At 41.1% G+C, this 24,360-nt stretch overlaps 2 protein-coding genes across 2 annotated transcripts in view; one reads left to right on the top strand and one right to left on the bottom strand.

The window, feature by feature from the left end:
- The window catches only part of LOC100559144 (serpin B12), a 502,967-nt gene that overhangs the window by 334,100 nt on the left and 144,507 nt on the right, over positions 1-24,360 (bottom strand). The gene's annotated exons all lie outside the window — the stretch shown is intronic.
- Positions 1-24,360, top strand: part of bcl2 (BCL2 apoptosis regulator) — a 194,254-nt gene that overhangs the window by 159,961 nt on the left and 9,933 nt on the right. The window lies entirely within an intron of this gene.

The following is a 24,360-nucleotide window of genomic DNA, read 5'->3' as shown; positions in this document are numbered from 1 at the left end:
GAAGAAGGCCTTTTCAGCAGCTGCTCCCAAGATGTAGCACTCCCTCCTACAAGATGTGGGGTTTTTCCTTTTGCTGTTCTATTTCCACTGCATTGTTAAAGTGATTATTGCAGAAGGGCTTTTTTATGGAGGTACTCTACTTTTATTTTCATTACTATATTTCATTTTTAAAAAGGATTAGGGTGATAAATAATACTCTTTATTTTTATTTTTTATGTTTTTGTAGTATGTTTTAATGACATTGGAAGCTGCCTTGGAGAAAGGGATATAATATGAAACAAAAACAATCATCATCACCATTAGGGGCCATGGTGGTGTAATGGGTTAAACCCTTGTGCTGGCTGAACTGCTGACCTCAGGGTTGGCGGTTCGAATCCACGAGTCAAGATGAGCTCCCGTCTGGCAGCTCTAGCAAAGCCTCCCAGGTGAAGCCTCCCAGGCGTCCCTGGGCAATGTCTTTGTAGATGGCCGATTCTCTCACACCAGAAGCGACTTGCCTCAACTCACTTCTGACACAATAAAAAAAATTATTACCATTGTCCCAAATCTTTTTCCAGTGGTGGTCAATGTCATATTAAAATGTGAAATACCTCTTTTTGAGAGTCAATGCATATATGACATGGATGATCATTTTGGAATGAGTCCATTGTGCTCTTTATCTCATGTGGATGCACATGGCTGTTGCTCATCAATTGATAAAAATATATACAAAACTTACCTATACTAGATAAACCATGTAAAGGCACCTGTTGACCTTTAGATTGTTTACCTACCCTGTTTCCCCTAAAATAAGACATCCCCAGAAAATAAGACCTAGTAGAGGTTTTGCTGAATTGCTAAATATAAGGCCTCCCCTGAAAGTAAGACCTAGCAAAGTTTTTGTTTGGAAGCATGTCCAATGAACAGAACACCAGAGCATGCAGGATCAGTAAATGTACGTACCATAGAGTGTTGTACATGGAAATAATGGTAGTAACAAGAAATTCTTGATAGGATTCACAGTTTGTCTGGTTATGCTTTGTGATGACAACTACTGTACAGTATATAATAAATGTTCATTTTTTTGTTCAACAATAAATGTGAATTCTTCTTCATGGAAAAATAAGACATCCCCTGAAAATAAGACCTAGCACATCTTTGGGAGCAAAAATTAATATAAGACACTGTCTTATTTTTGGGGAAACACGGTAGTGCAGCATATAAAAATATCTCCAGCTTTGTCTATATATTCATTATTTCATTCTACTTCTTTTCAATACAGTGATGTCTTGACTTAAGAGATTAATTTGTTCTGTGGCTGAACTCTTAACGCAAAAAGTTCTTGTCTCAAAGCAAATTTCCCCATTGAAATGCATTGAAATGCTATTCATCTGTTCTGCCTCCCCAACCCCCCATTTGGTTACATGCTTTAAAATAAGAAAATATACTTTATAAATACCAAATAATGTATAAATGCACATTCACATGGAACAATTAAAAAAGAAACATCAACTTTAAAATGGTAGAAGCACAAAGTTGTGGCAGAATGGTAGAAGCACAAAGTTGCAGCAAGGAAGCACAAAGCACAAAGTGAAGAGGCAGAAGCATCGTTTTTATCATACTATACTCATTCCTGCCTCCCTCTCTTGCTCTCTCTCTCTCTCTTCCTCTCTTCATGAAGCCAAACATACCAGGAATAAAAACCACACAAAATCAACTAACCTAAAGTTCCTCAAAGCGGACAAGAGCAAAGTGGACAGCAATCACCCAAAACAGAGAAGAGCACAAGACACGGAGGCTGCTCCCTTGAAGCCCTGTACTCTCTAGCGTTCCCTCTGGCGCTAGTGCTCCCTCTGGCACTAGCTCTTAATTCAAAATGCTGCTCTTATATCAAAGTGAAACTCAGGTTGAGCAAGAGCTCTTAACTCAAAACACTCTTAAGTTGGGAATCAAAATATCACTGCATCAAGGAATCATTGCACCAAGGAATCTGTGACTTTTGCCCAAGGAAAATGGAAGATTCTGAACATCAGCAAGTTTTATGCTTTTTAAAAAATGAGAGAGTCAACTATTGTTTGTTTCCTTTTTATTCCAAGTTCTTTGAGGGCCAGTTTCAATCTCCGTCTGAAGCTGTCTCATCTGTCAGGGTCTAATTGGGATGTCTGCATAGTTTCAAATGCATGGATTTGCCGTAAGTCAACAACTCAAAGGCACAAACACACACATACTTTGCCACCTATTTAATTTTAATACTTTAATGTGTATCTTCTCTTTATTTCTCAGTGGAATACAATATAAATTTTGGATCTAGATCGATACTTGTTAATCTGATTATAGCTAGCTATCATCTGTCTATAACTGTCTGTCTCTGTAACTCTCTCTCTCATCTTCTTCTATATCTAGTTATAATCCATAAGGCTGCTGTTGCATTTTGTATAATCAGTTTTGGATATCTGTTTAAACTACATAAAGTACACAATAAATGCTGGTGGCATGTAGGTGCTGTGGATTAGTCCGGTACATCCATCCAAATTATTTATACAATGAAGAACAAGTTTTGTCAGATGAAGCAATTAACTGTGTAGACTTTGAAGGACTTAATATGCAAGCCTCGTTGAATACAATAGGACTTGCTTCTAAGTAAACATGAAGGAAACAGCATCAGTCAAGGATTGCACTGTTAGTGCACGAAGTAATCTTGATGGATAGCTTTAGATTATAAAGTTGTATTTGTTCATGTAGTGCTGAAATCATGCTTGGCATAATGTTGATATATACTGCTATATATCTAGTTACTTAATTGCTAGTTTATATGCTATTCATGTTTTCCATGTCTTGCCCTCTTTTTGATCTGTTATCTAGTATTAATCTTCTGGTTACTATAGGAGAAGCCAGACAAATGGGGTGAATTATACCATGTTCTCTTGCCAAGACAATCAAAATCAGATGCAAGATCATAATGACAGATTTAAATAATATTATATGTGTTCTCATTTGTTAATCTAACCCGATCTCCCACTATTATGTACATTTAAGCTCCTGTCCTACTCTGTGGAGATTTCAGTCTTCAAAATGGTTATTGTTTCTGCTGCCTTATAAGTATGAGATTCAACCAAATTCAGAACCCCTTAATTAGCAAAAATAGCTTTTTGTCCCACGGGGTCTTCCTGGGTCTCCATATACTGATGGGACCCATGTATACATAGTACTGTATGGTGTTCCTGACTCCTCTGTCTATGTTCAGTTCTAATCCAATCTGAAATGCTGGGATGAAAGCTTATTTTTATAACATGGATGTGGATTTGTTTTTGTCCTTGTCATTTTCTTGTATTTTCACCGGAGCTTGGAAGAGTAATTTCTTTGGCTAAAACTCTCAGAATTCCTCATCCAGTTCCCTGGCTATGCTACCAGAGAAATTCTGGCAGATATACTTCAAAAACAAATTATTTAAATACGTATTTTGACACATATGAAAGCTTTTGCTGCATCCCAAGACATATACATTCTGTTAAATGGCTAATTTTCAATCTGCACATTAGTCTCAAGTCATTTCTATAGATCATTTGTAACATTTGGATCCCTCAAGCACCCCTGTTCCATCCATATGAACTTTAAAAAATCTCAGTCTGGCTGCTGTGCTTCAAGAAGTCATTAGGAGACATGTTACTCGTTCATATTTATAAAATCAATTTCATCCTGAGCTCATGATGGAGTGATTAAAGGGAAAGATCACCTTATGCCTGAAAGAAGGTGCTTGGGAACCTATCTGCAACAGGTAACCTCTAAGAACTAAAACACAATCCAGTACCAACATGATGGATTTCTTGCAGGTCTGTACCACTTTAAATGGCATTGTGCGATTGCACATATATATGATTCTACCATACTAAGAAGTAACCTTTAAGAACTCTTCTCATGCACAAAACAACTATTCCAGAGACAATATAAGGCTGTATCCCTTTGTCCTGTCATCCTACAGAAAAGACTATAAATATACAAGTTACAACTTGTAATCTGAGGTCCCATGTCCAGCAGAAGGGAGATCATAAGATCACAGAGCTGCTGATCATATGGTCAGCAAATGAGTCACTAGGATGTACCATAGATTGCAGTTTGTACTTTATTCTATACCAGACATTTCCAAATATTTTGTTCCTTGCTCCTCTTTAGTATTCATTGAACTATGAAGCTTCCTGTGATTAAAGTACACATATAGTTTAATGTATGTCCCACTGAAAGGTGTATAGCTGCATTGTAGTCATTTGTATGTTCTGATACACAATTGAATGTGTCTCCAAGCAATCTGCAATGGCTTTGGTCCAGACCTAATGTTAAGTTGACATAACTGGGTTACATGTATTTATTTATTTGCAACACTTCTACTCTGCCTTTCTCAACCCCAAAGGGGACTCAAGGCAGCTTTTCAACATAGGCAACTATTCAATGCCTTTAAAAACAGTGTACAATAAAATAAACATTTAAAATGGAGTTATAAAATACAATTAAAACAATTAAAAACATTTAGGACAATACCATCACAATTAAACATGTGATCCACAAACATAGTCCAGGCCGTTCCAATAGTCATTGCACATCTTTTTATATCTATTTATTTCACCAGTTCTCCAAAGGCTTACTCACAAAGCCATGTCTTCACTTTTTTCCTGAAAGTTAGGAGGGAGGGGGCTGATCTAATGTCACTGAGGAGCCACCACTGAGAAGGCCCTGTCTCTCGTTCCCGCCAGTCATGTCTGCAAAGAAGGCGGGACCAAGAGCAGGGCCTCCAAAGATGATCTTAAACTCCGAGATGGTTCAAACTCCAAGATGGTTCATGTATGCAACCCTCTCCACAAAGTTTCTTTTTTTTAGTATAGCTGTGAAAAAAAAATCAGTTTTGCTGCTTTCCCTAAACTGAAATCTGCACTTAGTTTTGAGAAACCATAGAAAAATTACCTACAATTTGTCTTAATTCAGACACAACGACACACTGCAGTTAGTTTAAAATGTAAGTGGATGACCACGCTGGATAGATGATTCTTGGAGCTGGGAAAGCTAACTTTTTCAAACTCTGGTCCAAATGCAGTCAACAATTTGCTTACAGATCTCTGCAGCTGGATTGTTAGAGTGCTGGTCAAAAGAAAAAAATAGGTATGATGACTTTATTGTACAACACACAAGTGAGCAAATACTGAGGAACAATTCCTATTGTTTCTGAATCTCATAGCTCACATTTGCGAATCAGTCTTAGTCATCTTTGAAAACATCCATCTGAATAAGCATAACTGTCATAAGCCATGGACTACAAATACAGGTGCAAATAAAAGAGGGAGGGCAATTTGAATAACAAATTGAAACTCCTTTCTTTCTACGTTAATGCTATTATTTTACTATTTTGTCACAGGATAGAAGTGATTTTAGAGTACTCCTTCTATTATTGCAGTTTTGTATAATCAGCCCTCTGTATCCATGGATCCCACCATCTACTGCTATGATTTAAAAAAAAATACAAAAGTAATCCTTGATTTTGCCCTTTTATATTTTACTACATCACTGTATATAATGGAACGAGGTCCCACTCATAGAATAATAGAATCACAGGATCATAGAGTTGGAAGAGACCTCATGGGCCATCCAGTCCAACCCCCTGTCAAGAAGCACTCTGGGAGAAAGACATCATACAAATGCAACCAATAAATAAAATAATAGAACATCCTCAGATTTCGGTATCCACAGGGGGTCCTGAAGCCAAACCCCAAGGGTCCATGGTATTTATTAACTGACATCCTGTTGAGCAGTTTCAAGTGAGTAAGCTAGATGGAGATAAAATATTCATATCTACAGTAGTAGCACTAGTTTATAATGACCAGTGCCTTCTCCAAACTATCTTCAAACCCAGTAGCCACACTGAAGTTCAAGTGTCTGTTCCTTTATCAGTTGGGGTGCAGCAAAATAACATTTCCAGCTCCTCCGCTAAGTGATCTGCAGTGCAATGAGGAATTGCTTTGGATTTCGCACTAAAGATTGCTGGTGGGATGGGACTGGAAATCTCGTCCTCTTGCCCCACAAACACGAAGAGAACAGTTCTCTGTCATTATAATATAATAATAATAATAATAAAACTTTATTTATACCCCGCCACCATCTCCCCAACGGGGACTCGGGGTGGCTTACATGGGGCCATGCCCAGACACCATACAATATAACAGAAAAAAAACAACATATCATAACACCATATAACAGTACAAAAATAATCAAATACATTACAGCACAAATCAGAGAAAACGAAATAAAACAACATATCAAAACACAATATAACAGTGCAAAAATAATCAAATACATTACAGCACAAATCAGAGAAGACAGTAAAAGAAAAACAGGGCGGGCCACATGAACACTTAATTAAAACTCGGGAGAGAGAGGCATACGAATAAAGGGAACAGGAATATAAAATGGTGGAGCAGTCTAAAGGAAAAAATCCAAGGGGAAGAACCAAAGAGGTATATAACATTTACTCCCCAAAGGCACATCGGAAAAGCCATGTTTTTAAATCTTTCTTAAAGGCTAACAAGGTGGGGGCTTGCCTGATCTCAATGGGTAGTGAATTCCACAGTCGGGGGGCCACAGCAGAAAAGGCCCTCTCCCTCGTTCCCACAAGACGGGCCTGGGATAAAGGCAGTGGGGAAAGAAGGGCCTCCCCGGATGAACGTAGGGATCGGGCAGGTTTATGATAGGAGATACGGTCACTAAGGTAGGTGGGTCCCAAACCGTTTAGGGCTTTATAGATGATGGTCTGCACCTTGAATTGGGACCGGAAAGTGAACGGCAGCCAGTGGAGCTCTTTGAACAGGGGAGTAGATCGTTCCCTGTAGCTCGCCCCAGTTATTAATCTGGCCGCCGAACGCTGGACCAATTGTAGTTTCCGGGCCGTCTTCAAGGGAAGCCCCACGTAGAGCGCATTACAGTAGTCCAGTCTAGAGGTAACTAAGGCATGCACCACCGTGGTCAAGTCAGACTTCACGAGGTATGGTCGCAGTTGGCGCACAAGTTTGAGTTGTGCGAAAGCCCTCCCGGCCACTGCCGACACCTGAGCCTCAAGCATCAACGCTGAGTCCAGGAGGACCCCCAAACTGCGGACCTGTGATTTCAGGGGGAGTGCAACCCCGTCCAGCACAGGTTGCCACCCAATACCTCGATCCGACGAGCGACTGACCAGGAGGGCCTCTGTCTTGTCAGGATTGATCCTCAGCTTGTTCCTCCTCATCCAGTCCGCCACAGCGGCCAGGCACTGGTTCAGAATCCGAGGGGCTTCCTTGGAGTTAGATGGAAATGAGTAGTGGATTTGCGTGTCATCTGCGTAGAGATGGCAACACCCTCCAAAACTCCGGATGACCTCTCCCAACGGTTTCATGTAGATGTTGAATAGCATGGGGGATAGAATAGACCCTTGCGGGACCCCACAGGTCAATGGCCAGGGGTCCGAGCAGGTATCCCCCAGCTTCACCAACTGGGAACGACCCTCCAGGAAGGACCGGAGCCACTGCAGAACAGTGCCACCAAGCCCCATCCCGGAGAGCCTCCCCAGAAGGATACCATGGTCGATGGTATCGAAAGCCGCTGAGACGTCCAAGAGAACCAGCAGGGTCACACTCCCCCTGTCCAGCTCCCTGCGGAGGTCATCCACCAAGGCGACCAAAGCCGTCTCGGTACTGTACCCAGGCCTGAAGCCAGACTGCGAGCGGTCCAGAAAATCAGTGTCATCGAGGAACTCCTGGAGCTGCGTGGCAACCACCCGCTCCAGAACCTTGCCTAAAAACGGGAGGTTGGAGATTGGTCTGTAGTTGTTACAAACAGATGGATCAAGCGAGGGCTTTTTTAGTAGTGGTTTTACTACCGCCTGCTTAAAGCAGGTTGGAACTGACCCCTGAACCAAAGAAGCATTTATTATGGTCACAAACCAATCCAACAACCCATCTTTGGCCAGCTTAACCAGCCAGGAGGGGCAAGGATCCAGAGCGCAGGTGGTCGCCCTCACAGACCCAAGAATCCTCTCGACGTCATCAGGAAGAACAAGCCGGAAAGAATCCCATAAGATCAAACAGACAGGTACCTCGGTTACCTCTGCTGGGACTATTAAACTGGAGTCTAGCTCAAGGCGTATCTGAGCAACTTTGCCTGCAAAATGGTGCGCAAAATCGCTGCACCTAGTTGCCAAGTCATCGGGAAGCCCCTGGGCCTCAAGAGGCCGCAGGAGCTCCCCAACAACTCGGAACAACTCCGAAGGCCTATTGGCCGCAGACGCTATGCGGGCAGTCGTGAAAGCTTTCCTGGCTGCTTGCAAGGCCACGGAGTAAGCCTTAATAGCGGCTTTAGCCCGTGCTTGGTCAGACACATCCCGAGATTTCCTCCAGATGCACTCTAGTCCCCTCCTCGTGCGCTTCATCACGGCCAGCTCCTCAGTGAACCAAGGAGTCGACGTGGCTCTACGCAACGAGAGGGGACGTTCGGGAGCGATCGTGTCCAGTGCCCTTGCCAATTCCCTATTATAGTGATCAGCAAGGACATCGACAGGCTCGCCAGTCTCCAGAACAGGAAGATCCCCAAGAGACCTCAGGAGTCCATCCGGAGCCATCAACCTCCTGGGGCGGACCATCTTAGTGGGTCCACCACCCCTGCGGAGGTTAGAAGACACGGCGAAACTTAAGCAGATCAGATGATGGTCAGACCATGACAATGGAAGAATATTTTGCTCTTCCACTCTGACTATCCCACCGTCCACAATAAAAACAAGGTCCAACGTGTGACCCGCCTGATGTGTGGGCCCAGATATCACTTGAGACAGCCCCATGGTCATCATGGCAACCATGAAATCCTGAGCTGCACCTGTCAATGTGGTCTCGGCATGAATGTTAAAGTCCCCCAAAACTATAAGTTGTTGGGAGACAAGGGCCACATTAGAGACCACTTCTGCTAGCTCGGACAGAGAGACTGCTGGGTCGCGGGGTGGACGGTACACCAGCAGAATCCCCAGACTGTCTCGGGCTCCCACCTTCAAGAAGACACACTCGAACCTCGACGATTGCGGAACGGCGCATCTGATCAGGGCGGTGGACTGCCGAAAGATCACCGCAACTCCTCCTCCCCGCCCCCCAGCCCTGGCCTGCTGATGCACCCCGAAACCCGGTGGACACAGCTGGGTGAGATTCACCCCACCCGGTTCGTCCAACCACGTCTCGGTGATGCATGCCAGATCATTCAGTTTGGTCGCTAGCTATTAAGGTAGGTTTAGGAAATCAGATCAGGAGATCATACATAGTTATATGCTTAATTATGTCTGCTATGTAGGGTCTTGGTCTAGATTTATATCTTAACTTTCCTCCAGTGAGCTCAAGGTGATGTAGATCACTGCTGTCATCTTTGTTTCTCTTCAGAAGAAGACTATGAAGAAGGTCAGGCTGAGAGAGAATACCTGCTCCAAATGTGTGCATCATCATTATATGATTCCCAGACTCTAGCCCAGTGGTTAACAACCTTTTGGCCTCTAGGTGTTTTGGACTTCAGCTCCCACAATTCCTAACAGCCGATAAGTTGGCTGGAATTTCTAAGAGTTGAGGTCCAAAACACCTGGGGGCCCAAAGGTTGGGAACCACTGCTCTGGTTCTCCGTGTATTATGGACTTCAACTCCCAGAAGCCTCAGCTATCTTGGCCAGGAATTCTGGGAGCAGAGATCCAGAACATCTGGAAGCCCAGAATTTGGGAAACTCTGACAATCATATGACAGACACTGTGGAAGAAAACGTGAGGCTGGATCTACACTGCCAAAAAGTGCAGGTTGAATTGCAATATATGATTGAGATAGACCCATATAATGCCATTTGAACTGCACTGAACTGCACTCACTGACCATATAGTGCAGTACAACTGCATTATAATAGCAATGTTGATGGGGCCTGAATCCCACATTTCAAGAAGCTTCCAATTTAAATTGCAATAGAAGTGGAAAGAGAAAACTGAAAGAGAGGCATTGATGAGCCTAGTGCAGCCTGTATTAAAGGTCGGAACCTGCTCCTCTGTTCTGGAACATGTTTTCCACAAATGCTTTTAGGTCCATTGGTTTATGTTTAATAATTAAACACACCTGTCCGTCTGTTCTTTTACACCTCCATTGGTGAGTCAGATCCCTCTCTCCCTGTTTATGGCTAGGAAATCATAATCCAAAACAGCAAAGTCGTTCAAGAAATTGTGTGTGTGTAATTACCATCTATTATTATTTCTTTTCTGGTTAATCATGAATCATGGTCTCAGAGGCATGCCAAAGTTTATGATCAGTTAGGTTTTACAGCAGGGGGTTTACAGAGGGAATTTCTATAGTTTTGCTTGTCACACAAGCAGGTAACAAGGAACACCTGCTGAAATTGCCTCTTTTACTCAAGCATTAAAGCTACAGGAGCTTTCTCTAGTTCTCATTCTGCCAACCCTACAAGGGGCCATCAACAAAGTTATATGAATTTTGCCCTGGGTTGTTTTACTGGAGAATAAACAGTGTAACAAATTATCTGTTTAGTTCATTCTCCCATCCCTACTAGCTTTAGGACAATTTTAATATGGCCACATTATATCCATGGCTAATATCAAGTCTGGGACATGAAAGTGGATAAGATGATACCCACATAGAGGCCAATCAAGCTACATGCAATTTCTGTCAGTGCTAGCTAGCATTGCAGTCATGGAAAATGCTGAAAGTTGTAGTCCAACACAATATGAGGGGTACTCCTATTAAAGCTATACATATTATCTGTTCAAAGCCAAATCGGGAGCACACTTTAGGGCAATGGTTTCCAACCAATGGTCCTTGGACCACCAATGGTCCCCAAGAACTAAAATATGGTCCTCGGCTTCACTGTTACTGCACCGTTGCAACAAGAGCGACTGGTCTCATAAAACCCTCTTATAATGCCGAGGCAATGGGGATGTCGGGTGGGGAGAGGCTGACTACCTACAAAAGGTGCAACAAGTCTCCTGACTGCTGCTTCTCCTCCTCCTCTCTTTTGCTGAGCGGAGCCGTTCCATGTGGCACCTGGAAGCAGGGGCACCTTGGTGTCTTTGTTTTTTGGCCTGTATTTGGGGTTATTTGGGGTGCTGATTCAGAAAATTGCATTGGATAAACCACATCAGCAATAGATTATTAAATATGTTTTTATTTTTGTGGGCGAGCAGATGGTGACTACTGAATGGTATATTTTTATGTATTAAAAACTAGAGCTGACGTGGTCAGCACCCCAAATAACCAAACCGAATCTAAAGTTGACCAAAAACTGATTCATAACCCTTTTGGTACTATTGTTGGAGAGTGGTCCCTGGTCAAAGTTGTCCCTGGTCAAGTGGTCCCTGGTCAAAAAAAGGTTGGGAACCACTTCTTTAGGGAAAGAAGATATCTGATATAGGGGACATCCTATACTGGGATGGCATATCTCAAGATGGGGTGGGGGTTGTTGTTTGTTGGAAAAGTCCTTTCTTAATACTGATAAGACAACATGGTTGGTTCTGGGTGGGCCTTTCTGGGTAGGGAGTTCCATAAAGAAGACACCATCACTAAGAAGGCTTCCTCTTTCTCCCTGCTTTTCTCCCGTATGGTTGCTCACCTTAATGCAGATAGCAGGGTGGCAACATCTGCAGATAACTTGAAGATAGATTGCTCTATCTTCAAGTTATCTGCATTGTTACCTTCATGTATCTGGCATTGAAGCCATACTGGGCTTTTAAGCAGACAAGGAGCTAATGAAGTCCCAGCAAAAGATGTTGCCATTGAAAAAGGAGATTGCTTTTTAATCTGTCAGGGTCAGGAGTGAGCAGATTTCAGGGGTTTGGGATCTACAATCTCCTCCCCTCCAAGAAATTCAGAGAGTCGTAGGTTTCCTGGTTTTTTAAGATACCCTCAATTACCCTTTTCAATGCCGTCTAGAGTTTGGAGGGCAGTGTTGTCTTCACTGGTTGACAGCAGCTCTTTGGGGCTTCAGATGGGAAGATTTCCCAGACTCATTTGGGGATACTAGAGATCAAACCTGACACTTTGCTTGTTCAGCATGGGGTCTGCTACTGAGATATGGCCCTTCGCCTAAGGCCATGAAAGACCAATCTCTCAGAGGGCATCTACATTGAAAAATTAATGTAGTTTTGAAACCACTTTAAGTGTCATGACCAAATGCTACAGAACAGTGGGAGTTGTGGTTTGGTGAGGCACCAGCACTCTTTGGCAGAGAAGGCTAAAGACTAAGTAAAACTACATCTCTTATGGTTCCATAGCATCCGGCCATTGCAGTTGAAGTGTTGACAGACTGCATTATTTTCAACTGCTATTAAACTTGCATTGTTAAATGCTTCTTATTTGCATGTGCATTTATTTGTTTATTCATTTTTTTTTTTGCTTTCAGTGTACTTGAAACAATGCGAAGCCTGATACAGATACCTGCCTAAATCTTGCAACTTTACAAGTAGTCAATGAGTTAAATAACAGACATGTATTTAGCAGATACCACCTCGCTGTGAATATGGTATATACAGGATGCCATCTTGAACCAAGTTGTGCATGCATTAATCTATGCAAGATTTAATTAGACGCATTGGTATATAAATGGGAACGATTTGGTATTCTAGCTGTTCAGACCCTTGCTCAAGGGCTTTGTCAGCATCCACACTATTGGGAGATGTAGTGAGTGAAAAGGCTTGCTTCCAAATGAAATTGCATCAGTAAGAATGTTAAGGGTGAAAGATTAAAAATGTATTTGGCCTCTTAAAGCTGATAGAACTAAGATATAGGCCAGATGCTAAATAATTAATAATTAGAACTTCAAATGTAGATTCTGCCAGTGTGTAGCAGGAGGAGGCTGTGGAAAGAGGGGAAATGTTTTAGTAATGAGCATTTATATGTCTACAGAGTGCTTACAGCATTCCACACACATTTCTCACAATCCTTACAACAACCCTTTGAAGTAGGTCAACACTCTAGGATATAAAAGTAGGAAATAAAACATCTGTGTCAATAAAGAAGAAATATCTAATAAACCAGCAGTCCATATGTTAATATAATAATAATGATGATGATAATGATGATGAAGATAATAATAATAATAATAATAATAATAATAATAATAATAAATATGCATGATGTGAAGAGGAAAACGTGGAATGGCCACTGCTGTGAGGCTAGTACTACAAACGAGAGGAGTTTTCTGAAAGCACTGCAAAGTGAGTTTATCGAGATGTGTGGCTGCTTTCTGGATGGCCCTTGTGGTTTCTTCCAACGCTATGATTCTATGAATTCACCATGATGTGAATGCTGTGTGTAGCAATAACATGGTAAAAAATGGAGTCTTTGTGGATTGAGAAAATACAGTGTGAATAAGGATTTATTTTAGGTGTTGATAGGCCCTAAGGCATCATATCTGTCATTCTGAACCCTGCAGCTGAGTCTTAATTTGTTCAAGAAACATTGCATCCTTGTATACTTTTATCACAATCATCTTGACTGTTAATTTATGGGAAGCCAGTCTAAGTGTGTGGGAATGGTGCTTGTGAAATTGTCCTTGATGTGAGAATCAATAGGACTCAGAGCACAAGCTTTGCCACCAAGATGACAAAGGGCAGCTGAGTTGACACTAGGCCACATCAAGTTGTGTTGGAGCCAAATCATGCGAGGGCCAGGAATGCTGGAAATTACTTAGGACTTCTCCATCTTGGCCAACTTCAAACAGCACAGTGGCTGTGTCCATTGGCTGAGAAAGGTATGCTCTGTTCCTCCTGTGTTTCTGTCCCCTTTTTGGCTCTTCTGCCAGCTGATCTCAGCCAGCAGAACAGTTGTGCTGGCACCTCCCTTTGCCAACTAATCGTGTGATCAACAACAGAAGGGAGTTATGCTGGCACCAAGACAATTCCGCTGACAGAAGCCAATTTGAAGGTTCTGCCTAATGCTAACACCCTGGAGCCAACACATCATTGGCTTGGGATCGCACTGTCTGTATTGTCATCTGTACTTATGTTGGCTGGAATGTTTTTGAGGAGGAGGTTGCAGGGCATGAACTCAGTGGGTGACAATAAAGAAGATACAGGATGTCCTGGACTAGCCTTTCAAATGATTTCAAAGCTAATCATGAGGTTGTTGTATTGCTCAAGGATGTGAGGGTGGGCCAATGGCACTTGTATCACAAGACAACTCTGAATCCGGCTATTATGAAAAGGAGGAAGCATTTTATTGTAGCAGTGCTTGAAAGCTAGAGGCAGGGAATGCATGACTGAAGCTTCATGCTGCTCAGCTGATAGGACAGACAGCCTGCTCAAACTGGTTCCAGTCCATTCTCTCCATTATATGTGTACTTGTTCAGAGACCCATTATCAGCAAGTTCTTATGAGGTATCTAATGTTCTTGCTCTAGATTCACATGTATTTCTTTTCTCATTGTTGTCTCCTCGAAATCTCATTGTTTTTCCATCAGTCAAAATCTCTCCAATAATTTCATAGAGTTGAGACAGATATTTTAAATGACAATATCCAATTATTGGAAGGAGCACTATTCCTATCTAATAATTACAACTTGACACCCAGAGATATCTGGGAACCTGATCTTATAACCTCATACAGATTTTGTAATAGCAAAAGATACTTGAAAAGTGTGATGTGATGTAGCTAGAAAGCTTTTTAATCTATACAGTATCCTGCTTTTAATATATTTCAGAAAGTATTTGTCTGTGGTGCATACTAGTAGTCCTTGCAATTTAAAAAATATTTTACTCTTAGTTGTTAAAGGATCTGCAGTTGCAGCTATTGACTTCTTAGAAACATTTCATGTGTAATTAATATGTCCCTCTTCTGTGATGACAATCTGCTGGTAGCCACTGTAAACTCAATCTGCTATTAGGACATTTGAATTAATAGCTACTTTTAGTTCCCATTTCTCAAATTGCTTTGAAAAATTAACTCTTTTTATGATAGTTTGAATGTAATAGGCACTGGCAGCTTTAACATGTAAAGGGAACAAGTAGTTTGGGTGTTCAACAAATACAGTCAGGAATAATAATAACAACAACAACTTTATTTCTAGACTTCCCTCTCTCCCCAGAGGGACTCAGGGCAGTTAGCATACATATAAACAGCAAACATTCAATGCCACAACTACTTCACTTAATAACAAAAGTAAAAAAAATGACAATAACATACTCATTATACTAAAAATTCCAAATTAGAAAAAACAATAAATTTAAACATGATTAAATTTATGATAAAGATTCTCACTATGGCCCTGCAGGTTCACATCTGGAGAAACGTTGCTTTGACATTGATGAACTCAACGTTATTATTTTCCTGTGATCCACTTTCAAAATTAAGAGCTGTAAAGACGTGGCCATCATCCTTTGCATGTGGGTGTTTATGTTGCTTGGCTATTGTTGTTTCTAAATCATCAGGGTTAGTGGTGATCCCAACAAAATGGATTTTCATCCTCAGACAGCCATAATTAACTGCTGATTTCATAATACTGTTGCAGCTGCTGCTCTGGTGTCACATGTATGATTTCATATTTTTTTGGAGAGGTGGCTTTTCCAAGAATGGGAGTAAAAAAAGAAAGCTAACCCCTCCCCCCCGAAAGAGCTGTCTTTTGGATATTGCAAAACAGTGTGTAAGTGAATTAAGTCAGAGACGCCAAGACTAATTGCTGTAACGTTTCCCAGGCGGGCCTAGCTTAGTGAACATCAGACTGGAGGAGAGTTCCCAGACTGTTGTGGAATGACAAACCCCTTCTAAATTGGAGGAAAAGCTGTCAGTTTCTTCACTCATTGGAAGACGTTCCCGTCAGTCTACCTAGCTGTTGCAGGGTTGTTCTAGTACTGCTTGGAGGGGCAGCTGGAATTCATCTTTTGTAACACAAGCTAAGGACAGCAGTGTTTTGATACCTCACCAGCTTCTACTTTATAGATATCTCAAATTGTTGCCTCATAACTTAGATCTTGTAGGGGATAGTGGACAGGGGCAGAAAAACTCTAAAGCAGGATATGGAGTTGAGACTGCTATGTTCGCCTTAGTGGATGATCTCCGTCTCAACATTGCCAGGAGGAGAGTGTTCCTGTTGGTGCATCTAGACCTCCCAGCAGCCTTCGATACCATCGACTATGGTATCCATCTGGAACGCCTGGAGGGGCTGGGTATCGGATACACTGTGTTGCAGTGGTTCCAGTCGTACCTTTCAGGCAGGTTCCAGATGGTAGTGCTTGGGGATAGCTGCTCCTCTCCTCTGAATGAATGCCTGGGGGAGGTATTGGGCTGGATGAGGGAAAAGAAATTGAAACTGAATCTAGAGAAACAGAGGTGCTTGCCATCTAGGGTATGGAGATGTGTCAAGCAGTTTTGGATGGGGTTACACCGCCTGAAAGACTGTTTTCGCAGGTTGGGAGTGCCCCTGGATCCGTCTCTCCAAATGTCTGCCCAGGTTGATGTGACGATCAGGAGTACTTACTATCAGCTTCAGCTGATACGCCAGCTGCACTCTTCCTAAATTTGGAGGACCTAAGATGGTAGTGCACACACTGGTAACCTCAAGGTTGGACTTCTGCAGTGTGCTTTACATTGGGCTATTCTTATGCCAAATTCGGAAACTCCAGCTGGTTCAAAATACAGCAGCCAGATTGGTTACAGGAACATCTAGGAGTGAGGATATTACACCTATCCTAAAATCACTCTACTGGCTGCCAATTAGTTTCCGCACAAATTACAAGGTGTTGGTTTTGACCTTTAAAGCCCTACATGGTTTGGGTCCAGGTTACCTAAAGGATTGCTATCTCCCGTACAATCCGCCCCAAACACTGAGGTCCTCTGAGGGGCATCTGTTCCAATCAGCCAGAACCCAGCTGCCAATCATCACCCAGAGGACCTTTTTATTGGCCACCCCAAGACTGTGGAACGACCTGCTGGAAGAACTCTTACAGCTAAATGAGCTGTCAGAATTTAAAAACCATGTAAAGATCTATCTCTTCCGGCAGGCCTACGTAGAGTCTTTAAGCATTAATTTTAAATGTGTGTCCTTTGTTTAATCTGTTTTGTGTATTTTAATATTTATTTTATAGAGATAAGTTTTAGTGTGTAGCTTTTATAGTGGCATGTTTTAATATGTGTTTTTGTGGTATTTTTGCAGTGTTTATGTGTTTTCATTGTTCTCTAACCCACCACAAGCCATGAGGAGAGGCAGATAAGAATTATTATTATTATTATTATTATTATTATTATTGTTAACATTTATATAGCTTTTAAACATGTTTACGAACTTGAAACACCCGCAATATCTTAATATCGATTGTGTGTTGCTTTCAGGACCCTGCATGGATACTAATATCTGGATGCTCAAGTTTCATTATAAATTGTGTCCCTTACATAATGCGGCAAAAATCAATATTTGCTTTGGGGATTTCTCTCTTCCCCTATATTTTCAGGTCATTGATGGATACAAACTGCGTAGATATGCGGGGTGACTGCATCACTGCATTTGGAAACCTTATCTTGTTGGCTACAGGTTTCTGGGAGTTGTAGAAAAAAACAAATAACTTTTCCAAGCTCTGGGTCATACTTGTAACTTCACTATAAAGTCATTTGGTGTTATGATCAACATTTTGCAAAGAAAATAGGAAAATGGGCAGCAAATGCTTGGTTTTTTTGAACACTCATCGACAGAAAAGGGCTAACAAGTTCAAAATGACTTGTGGGAAACCAAAAGAGCTTTTCACTCTGTTCATTCTTGCCATCTCCTCTGGATTTAAAAAAAAAAAAACCCAACATGTCTTCTATTATGGTCCTGAAGCTGTAAAATCCAGGAAGTCTGTTTTGCATTTTGAATGTGTAGATAAAGCATTTTTTTCACAACTAAGGACTAATATTACATTAGAAAATAAGTTGCATCCAAATGTAGTTGAAAACAGAAACTAGAAATGTTTGTTGCTTGAATAGCAATGCTTTATACAACAAAAACAGAGCCCTTGTTCTCTGAACTATATCAGACTAATGTACATAAACAGTAGGGTTACCAGTCCAATACCTGAGCTATAAAGCACATGCTGACAGTAGGGTTACCAGTCCAATACCTGAGCTATAAAGCACATGCTGACAGAAGGAAGATCTGTTACATTCTGCGGAGCTCCAACTTCTAAAAAACGAGAACCTGCATCTTATAAGTCAGCGGTTCCCAACCTTTTGTTGGCAAGGGACCACTTTGACCAGGGATTGTTCTCCAAAATTAGTACCAAAAGGGTTATGAATCAATTTTTGGTCAACTTCAGATTTGGTTGTGTTATTTGGGTTGCTGATTCGTAAAATTGCATTGGATAGATCACATCGGCTCTAGTTTCTGATGCAGAACATATGCCATCCAGTATTCGCCATCTGCTCACCCACAAAAAACCATATTTAATAATCTAGAGCTGATGTGGTCTATCCAATGCAATCTTATGAATCAGCACCCCAAATAACTCCAGGAACAGGCTTAAAAATGAAGACAGCAAGGCACCCCTGCTTCCAGGCACCACATGGAATGGCTCCACTTAGGGGGTAAGGAGGAGGAAGAGGAGGAGAAGAAGCAGCAGCCAGGAGGATTGTTATCAAGCCTTTCATGGGTAATCAGCCTCTCCCCTCCTGACATCCCAGTTGCAAGATCAGTTGCTCTTGTTGCAACAGTATAGTAACGGTGAGGCCGTGGACCATATTTTAGTTTTTGGGGACCACTGGTGGTCCACAGACCACAGGTTGGAAACCACTGTTATAAGTAAATAGGTATAGCCATAATGGCTATTTTCTGTAATTAAATGTTAATGTTGCATATTTGGATATATTCACAGATGTCACATCTTGTCTCAATTTTTCTAACATTCCATATAACTGCCATATGGTGATTCTTTCTAAATGTTAGACTCACAAAACTTATCTTGTCTCATGTGCATGCTTAATATATTTTTGATCAGACACTAGCCTAATTTACATAAATACTGAGGCAGAAACTTGCATTCAACATATACACATACCACATGTTATACGTTTTTTCTTTGTTGTTAAGCAGCACTGGATTCACAATACATATGTGGCATTTTCAGGATGATATTTTAATGATGCTTCAAATGAACAGCAAACTAGGCTAGCTTTCTGTCTGTAACTGCTTGCAGTATTTAGTTTGGAACCCAGTTATTACTGGAAGGATGCAGATGAGGAATTATGGTTATGTTATTTATTTGTATTTCCAAAATTTAGGAGCTATCGCTATATAGCTGAGCATATGCTTTGCAGGTTTATTCCCTGCATTTGTAGTTAAAATGTCCACAGAATATCATAGCTGGGCTGGGAAACAGCTTTTCTTCAGACCTGGGAGAACTGATAATACTCAAACCAATAAATATATATATGTAATCAGACTTGTTAATGGAGTTATTAGTTAGTTTGCTCTTCAAGCATTGGTTAAGCACGTGATGTCACACAAAACATCACACACGTGATGCCACACAAAACTCACATGATGTCATCATTATTAGTTCTGTGAGCTAGAGCTCTCATATGAGTTTGCAATTTGTAACTTCTCTCCAAAGCTGACATTAGCATTATTTACCCATGAGTCAGAGACGGGGCAAACAAGAAGAGACTGCAAGGCAAGTCCTTGTGTACTGCCAAGCTTTGGAAATCTTGCCAGGTCTTCATTCAGCACAGTGCGGCTAAAGAGGATATCCTGTTGGACCAGTGATAACGAGGGAAATAAAATCACTTCCTCGCCAGCTGTTTGATTTAGGTAGAAGAAGAAAAAAGAAATAAGAAGAAAAAAAGGAAGTCAACTTCCTCTGGGTGTACACTTTGGCCACCACCCACTCAAGTCATAAATGCAAAGTGGAGCACCGAGGAAGCTGACTCCCTGCCAAGCTCCTACAGCTCATGCTTCATAGGCACTGCAGATAGATAACATACCACTGAAATGTAAGCAGAATCGTGTTTTCTCTTTGCAAAGAAAGAGCGTATTTTGTTTTTGCAAACTAAGATATGTAGAGTCTAGTCTATATTTGAGCCACATTCACATCTACCAGATCAATCTGGATTAAAGCACCTGAGGATGCTTTGGGGACACTGCCACTGCTGTACTGCCACCAACAAGCAGCTCCCCCACAAAAGCTTGCTGGTGACATCACATTTCTGATCACATAGCATTTACAGAAATATGAGAGGGAGCTGCCTATTGGAAGCAATGCATTAGTGTAGACATCCAACCCAATCCTGCTGTCTACACCTCTGCAGCTTCAGAATCACACTGAAGTTCCTGGAAGTGAGCACATGATGTTATACAAAGCAAGTGGATTAATAGTGGATGCCATGGTTCTAGTCTGAATCCAGCTATGTGTTTTGTGGACTCCCCACGGAACAGTTTAGATGTAGCCCATGTCACTTTGGCCCAATCATTCTGTTGTTATCAAGTGAGGCTAAAGGGAGGAGAATCATATCCTCTACCACCACTATTGTGATCATGATGGTGGTGGTGGTTCTGATGTTGATGCCATGCCTGCTGGAATAGTGCTCCAATAAGCAGCTACCTTCCAGATCCCAATCTCTTTTTGGTTGGAGATTCTGGTGTTTGAACTGGACCTAGAAGACATGTTTCTTCCCTTCTTAATAACTTGATTTCAAACGCATTTGTTTTAGATTAAATAATACTGAAATCACTGAAAATTAGGACCAATTTATACTTAAAACTCTTGTGTGCAACATCCCCCACTCCAAATCCTTTCCATGTAGTCCCTTCATATCACAAATTTCTTCACATGTGTTTCCAAGATGGTTTGGGACACTGAAATTCAGGCACATTGAAGTCATCCAAAAACAGGGTTGGGGGAATATTGTGATAAGCATCCTTGTAAATGTGCTTTTAATGCATTGGAGCTCCAGAAGATGAAGATTTCCGCCCCCCCCCCCTCCCCACTCATCCAATGGATGACCTTGAGTAAGCTGCATTGTACACAGTTGAAGAAACTGTATGAAATTGAAGAAATGTTCTGGTTTAAACTTCAAAAATTAAATAAGAAATTTTAACAAGGTTTTAAAGGAAGGTTCCCTGCTACTTTTAATAATGTGCTTATTTTAAAATATGGGTCAACATACTATTAGTGACAAATTCAAGCTAAGTGCCCCTTATTTTCGTGTGTACACACACAACGGTAAATCCTGGGACAGGCCTTTCATTACTACAGAGGGAGGGGTGAATGCCAACATCCGCAATGATCAAATATAAATATATAAACTTGTCCAAGAAACTGATTTCATAGCAGAAGTGGGATCTGAGCTCCAAAACACAAAAGCCCCTCATTTGCATCCAGTTTTCTGCTTCAATTGAACATCAATTTCTCATAAGGCAAACATTCTCTGCATTTCTCATTTTAATCCCTGTTGAAAGTGAGGAACTCTTAAAGCAGTGGTTCTCAACTTGTGGGTCCCCAGATGTTTTGGCCTACAACTCCCAGAAATCCCAGCCAGTTTACTAGCTGTTCGGATTTCTGGGAGTTGAAGGCCAAAACATCTGGGAACCCACAGGTTGAGAACCACTATCTTAAAGTTTTGTTCAGTATGGATATCAATCACTTTTAGGCCAAAAACTTATGTCTTAAATCCTTAAACTTAAATCCTTATGTCTATCTTTCCAAGGGCTTTCCTTGCTGGCAATGCGTGTGTAAATTATAGTTCTCAAATTCGTAACTTTTCCAAGCTGTCCACATTGGAGGTCACTTGCTGGGGCTTTTTTTGTGGGTGGTTTTTTGCACCTTCCCCTCCTCTTTTCCAGCTCTCTGTTGGTTTAATGTACAAAATAGGTCGGGTGTTTGTTTAAACCGGGTTTTAAACTTAAACAAATAGTGACAGGCTGTTCAAACAAGCTTCGGAAATACGTCTAATCAGGATGTTTGAGAAAGTACCAAAAAGGAAAGAAAGGAGCCATAAAATAGTTACTTAGAATGTATAGGGACAGCAACCATAAAGTTGTTATCAATAAGAAGAGGGATTTCCTGCTGTACGTTTTTTGCTGATGTTTCTTATCGTTTTGCCATAACTAAGAGCTTTAGTACTATCATCATATTAACTTCAGCCCTTCCTCAGCCCTGCACACCTTTATACTTGGCATAACCAACCTTCTATCTCTGAGATTAATGTGGTTAGTGCTGGCTAAAAGCTAATATTACAAGTATTACAGACTTCTGTGTTTATCAGATACCACTTCCATGTCCTCTGTTTTTAGTTTGCTATTACTAACACTGCAATCTTCTTTTAAGTTGGCTTTGCCATTAACTATTCTGCTATCTCTTTTTAATCAAACTCTGCCACTTTCTACCTGGAGCTAAGTACTCATGGAACATATCAAGGGTGAAAGCCTGTAGCAAGGTAGTTGCGTTCTGCAAAATATATCTTGCATAATATATTTGTATTGTACAAATCGTATCGCGGGAACTTTGAAATGCCATATTTTTGGACTACAGCTCAATGACCAAGGTAACACTAGTTGAGGAATTCCATCACTATTAAAGATTATCTTTCCAAGCCCTGCATGAAAAACCTAATGCAACAAGCAGCCTGATTTGGAAAACTAAGGTGTCTCTCTTTCCAGAGTAACACAAGAAGAAAGGAAGAGATATCATAGAAATGTGCTTCATATTTTGCTTATGTTTTATCTTTTTATGATATCTTTTAAATTCTCATTGTATTAATGTTTCTTTAGTTAAATAATTAGCATTAAGATTACTCTTGCTGTTCTGGGGAGGGGAAGTTCCCCTGTTCTTTGGGAGTTCCCCTGTTCTTTGGGAGTTCACCTGTTCTTTGGGAGTTCACCTGTTCTTACTCTCTTTGCAAGCTAAAACAAACCAATCCTATATTATGTGATTGAGTGACCAGTATTATTAGTGAAAACATTAACAAACAGGTTAAAAAATGCACACATATACTCTGTTTAAGCAAGAGATTATGGCTTTTCAGAGCAAGTGATTCAAGTGCACCCAGTTTTGTTTCCCAGGGTTTAAGCCTATTGGGTTTTGACCAATGTGTATGTTTTGTGTTAAAAACAATCTTTAGGACAAAGGCATTCATTCCTTGGTTGTATGAAAAGGATAGCAATTCAAACAACAGGATATAAACCAGACAACTTTGGCTTTGTTTGTTTGCTTACCTTATTATAGAGTTTCTTCTGACTCTCTATGAACATTTCTCTCCATTGACATTTGGCACTGTTGGGTTTGAGCTCCATAGCATAAGAAGCCTGATGCGCCATCTTGTGTCAATTGTTAAACCTGCCAATAAGAATAATAACCACACCAGGAGTTAGTCTGTTGATATCTGCTGTTATGTCCTAACGTTCAACTTATGATATCACTAGCCTCTACCTTATGGCCTGCCAGGTTTATTGATGGGAATAGGGTGGTTGGTTTTTTCCAGAAGCTCCAAATGTCTGTTGTGACTAGGGACAGAGGCTAGTCAAAGTCAAGGGGAGAAGTGTCCCCTAGCCATTGTCATATTTCATGTTGATCACCTTGCCACTGGGGTCTCAACCTCTTCCAACGGTTATTCTCAAGGTTCTTGGGGTTTGTAAGAAGCTAAACTGGTGGTATGCAGAGTTACGGACTTCAGTCTTCAGAGCTGAACCATCCCTTTGACTGGCTGGAGATTATTTGGATCTTTGCATCCCAGTAATTAAGACTACTAGCCTTTACAAATACCTTAATTGGGAGTATGATATAGTCCACGGAGAGCCTTCACCTGCATCCAGTATACAATGAGATAGCAGAGACAGGAAACCTACAGGTTAAACATTTCTTACCTGAATCATAGAATCATAGAGTTGGAAGAGACTTCATAGGCCATCCCGTCCAACCCCCTGCCAAGAAACAGGAAAATCACATTCAAAGCACCTCTGACAGATGGCCATCCAGCCTCTGTTTAAAAGCCTCCAAAGAAGGAGCTTCCACCAAAATTTGAAATTGTGCATAAGGCTTGCTCATATAGTGAAACCTTTGCTTTCTGGTTGTTCAAACTTGGCTTCATGCACAAAATTATAACAAATATTGCTTATAAAATTACCTTCAAGATATGCATGCAAATTGTACATGAAACATCAGTTAATTGTAGGTTTAGATGTAGATCCCATCTCCAATACACCTCATTATGTATGAATATGCAAATACAGGGATTCCAAAATCCAAAACACTTCTGGTCCCAAGCATTTCAGATAAGGAAGACTCAGCTTGTAATGGGCCCAAAAAACTTTGGCCCTTCAAATATTTTAGCCCTAGCCAACATGGCCAATGATAAGTTAAGGGAGTAGAGTTCCAAACCATTTTGAGGGCCAAACA

Source organism: Anolis carolinensis, chromosome 4, assembly GCF_035594765.1.
Source record: "Anolis carolinensis isolate JA03-04 chromosome 4, rAnoCar3.1.pri, whole genome shotgun sequence".
Taxonomy (NCBI): domain Eukaryota; kingdom Metazoa; phylum Chordata; class Lepidosauria; order Squamata; family Dactyloidae; genus Anolis; species Anolis carolinensis.
Note: the sequence above shows the minus strand (reverse complement) of the source record. Positions and strands in the feature narration are given on the sequence as shown.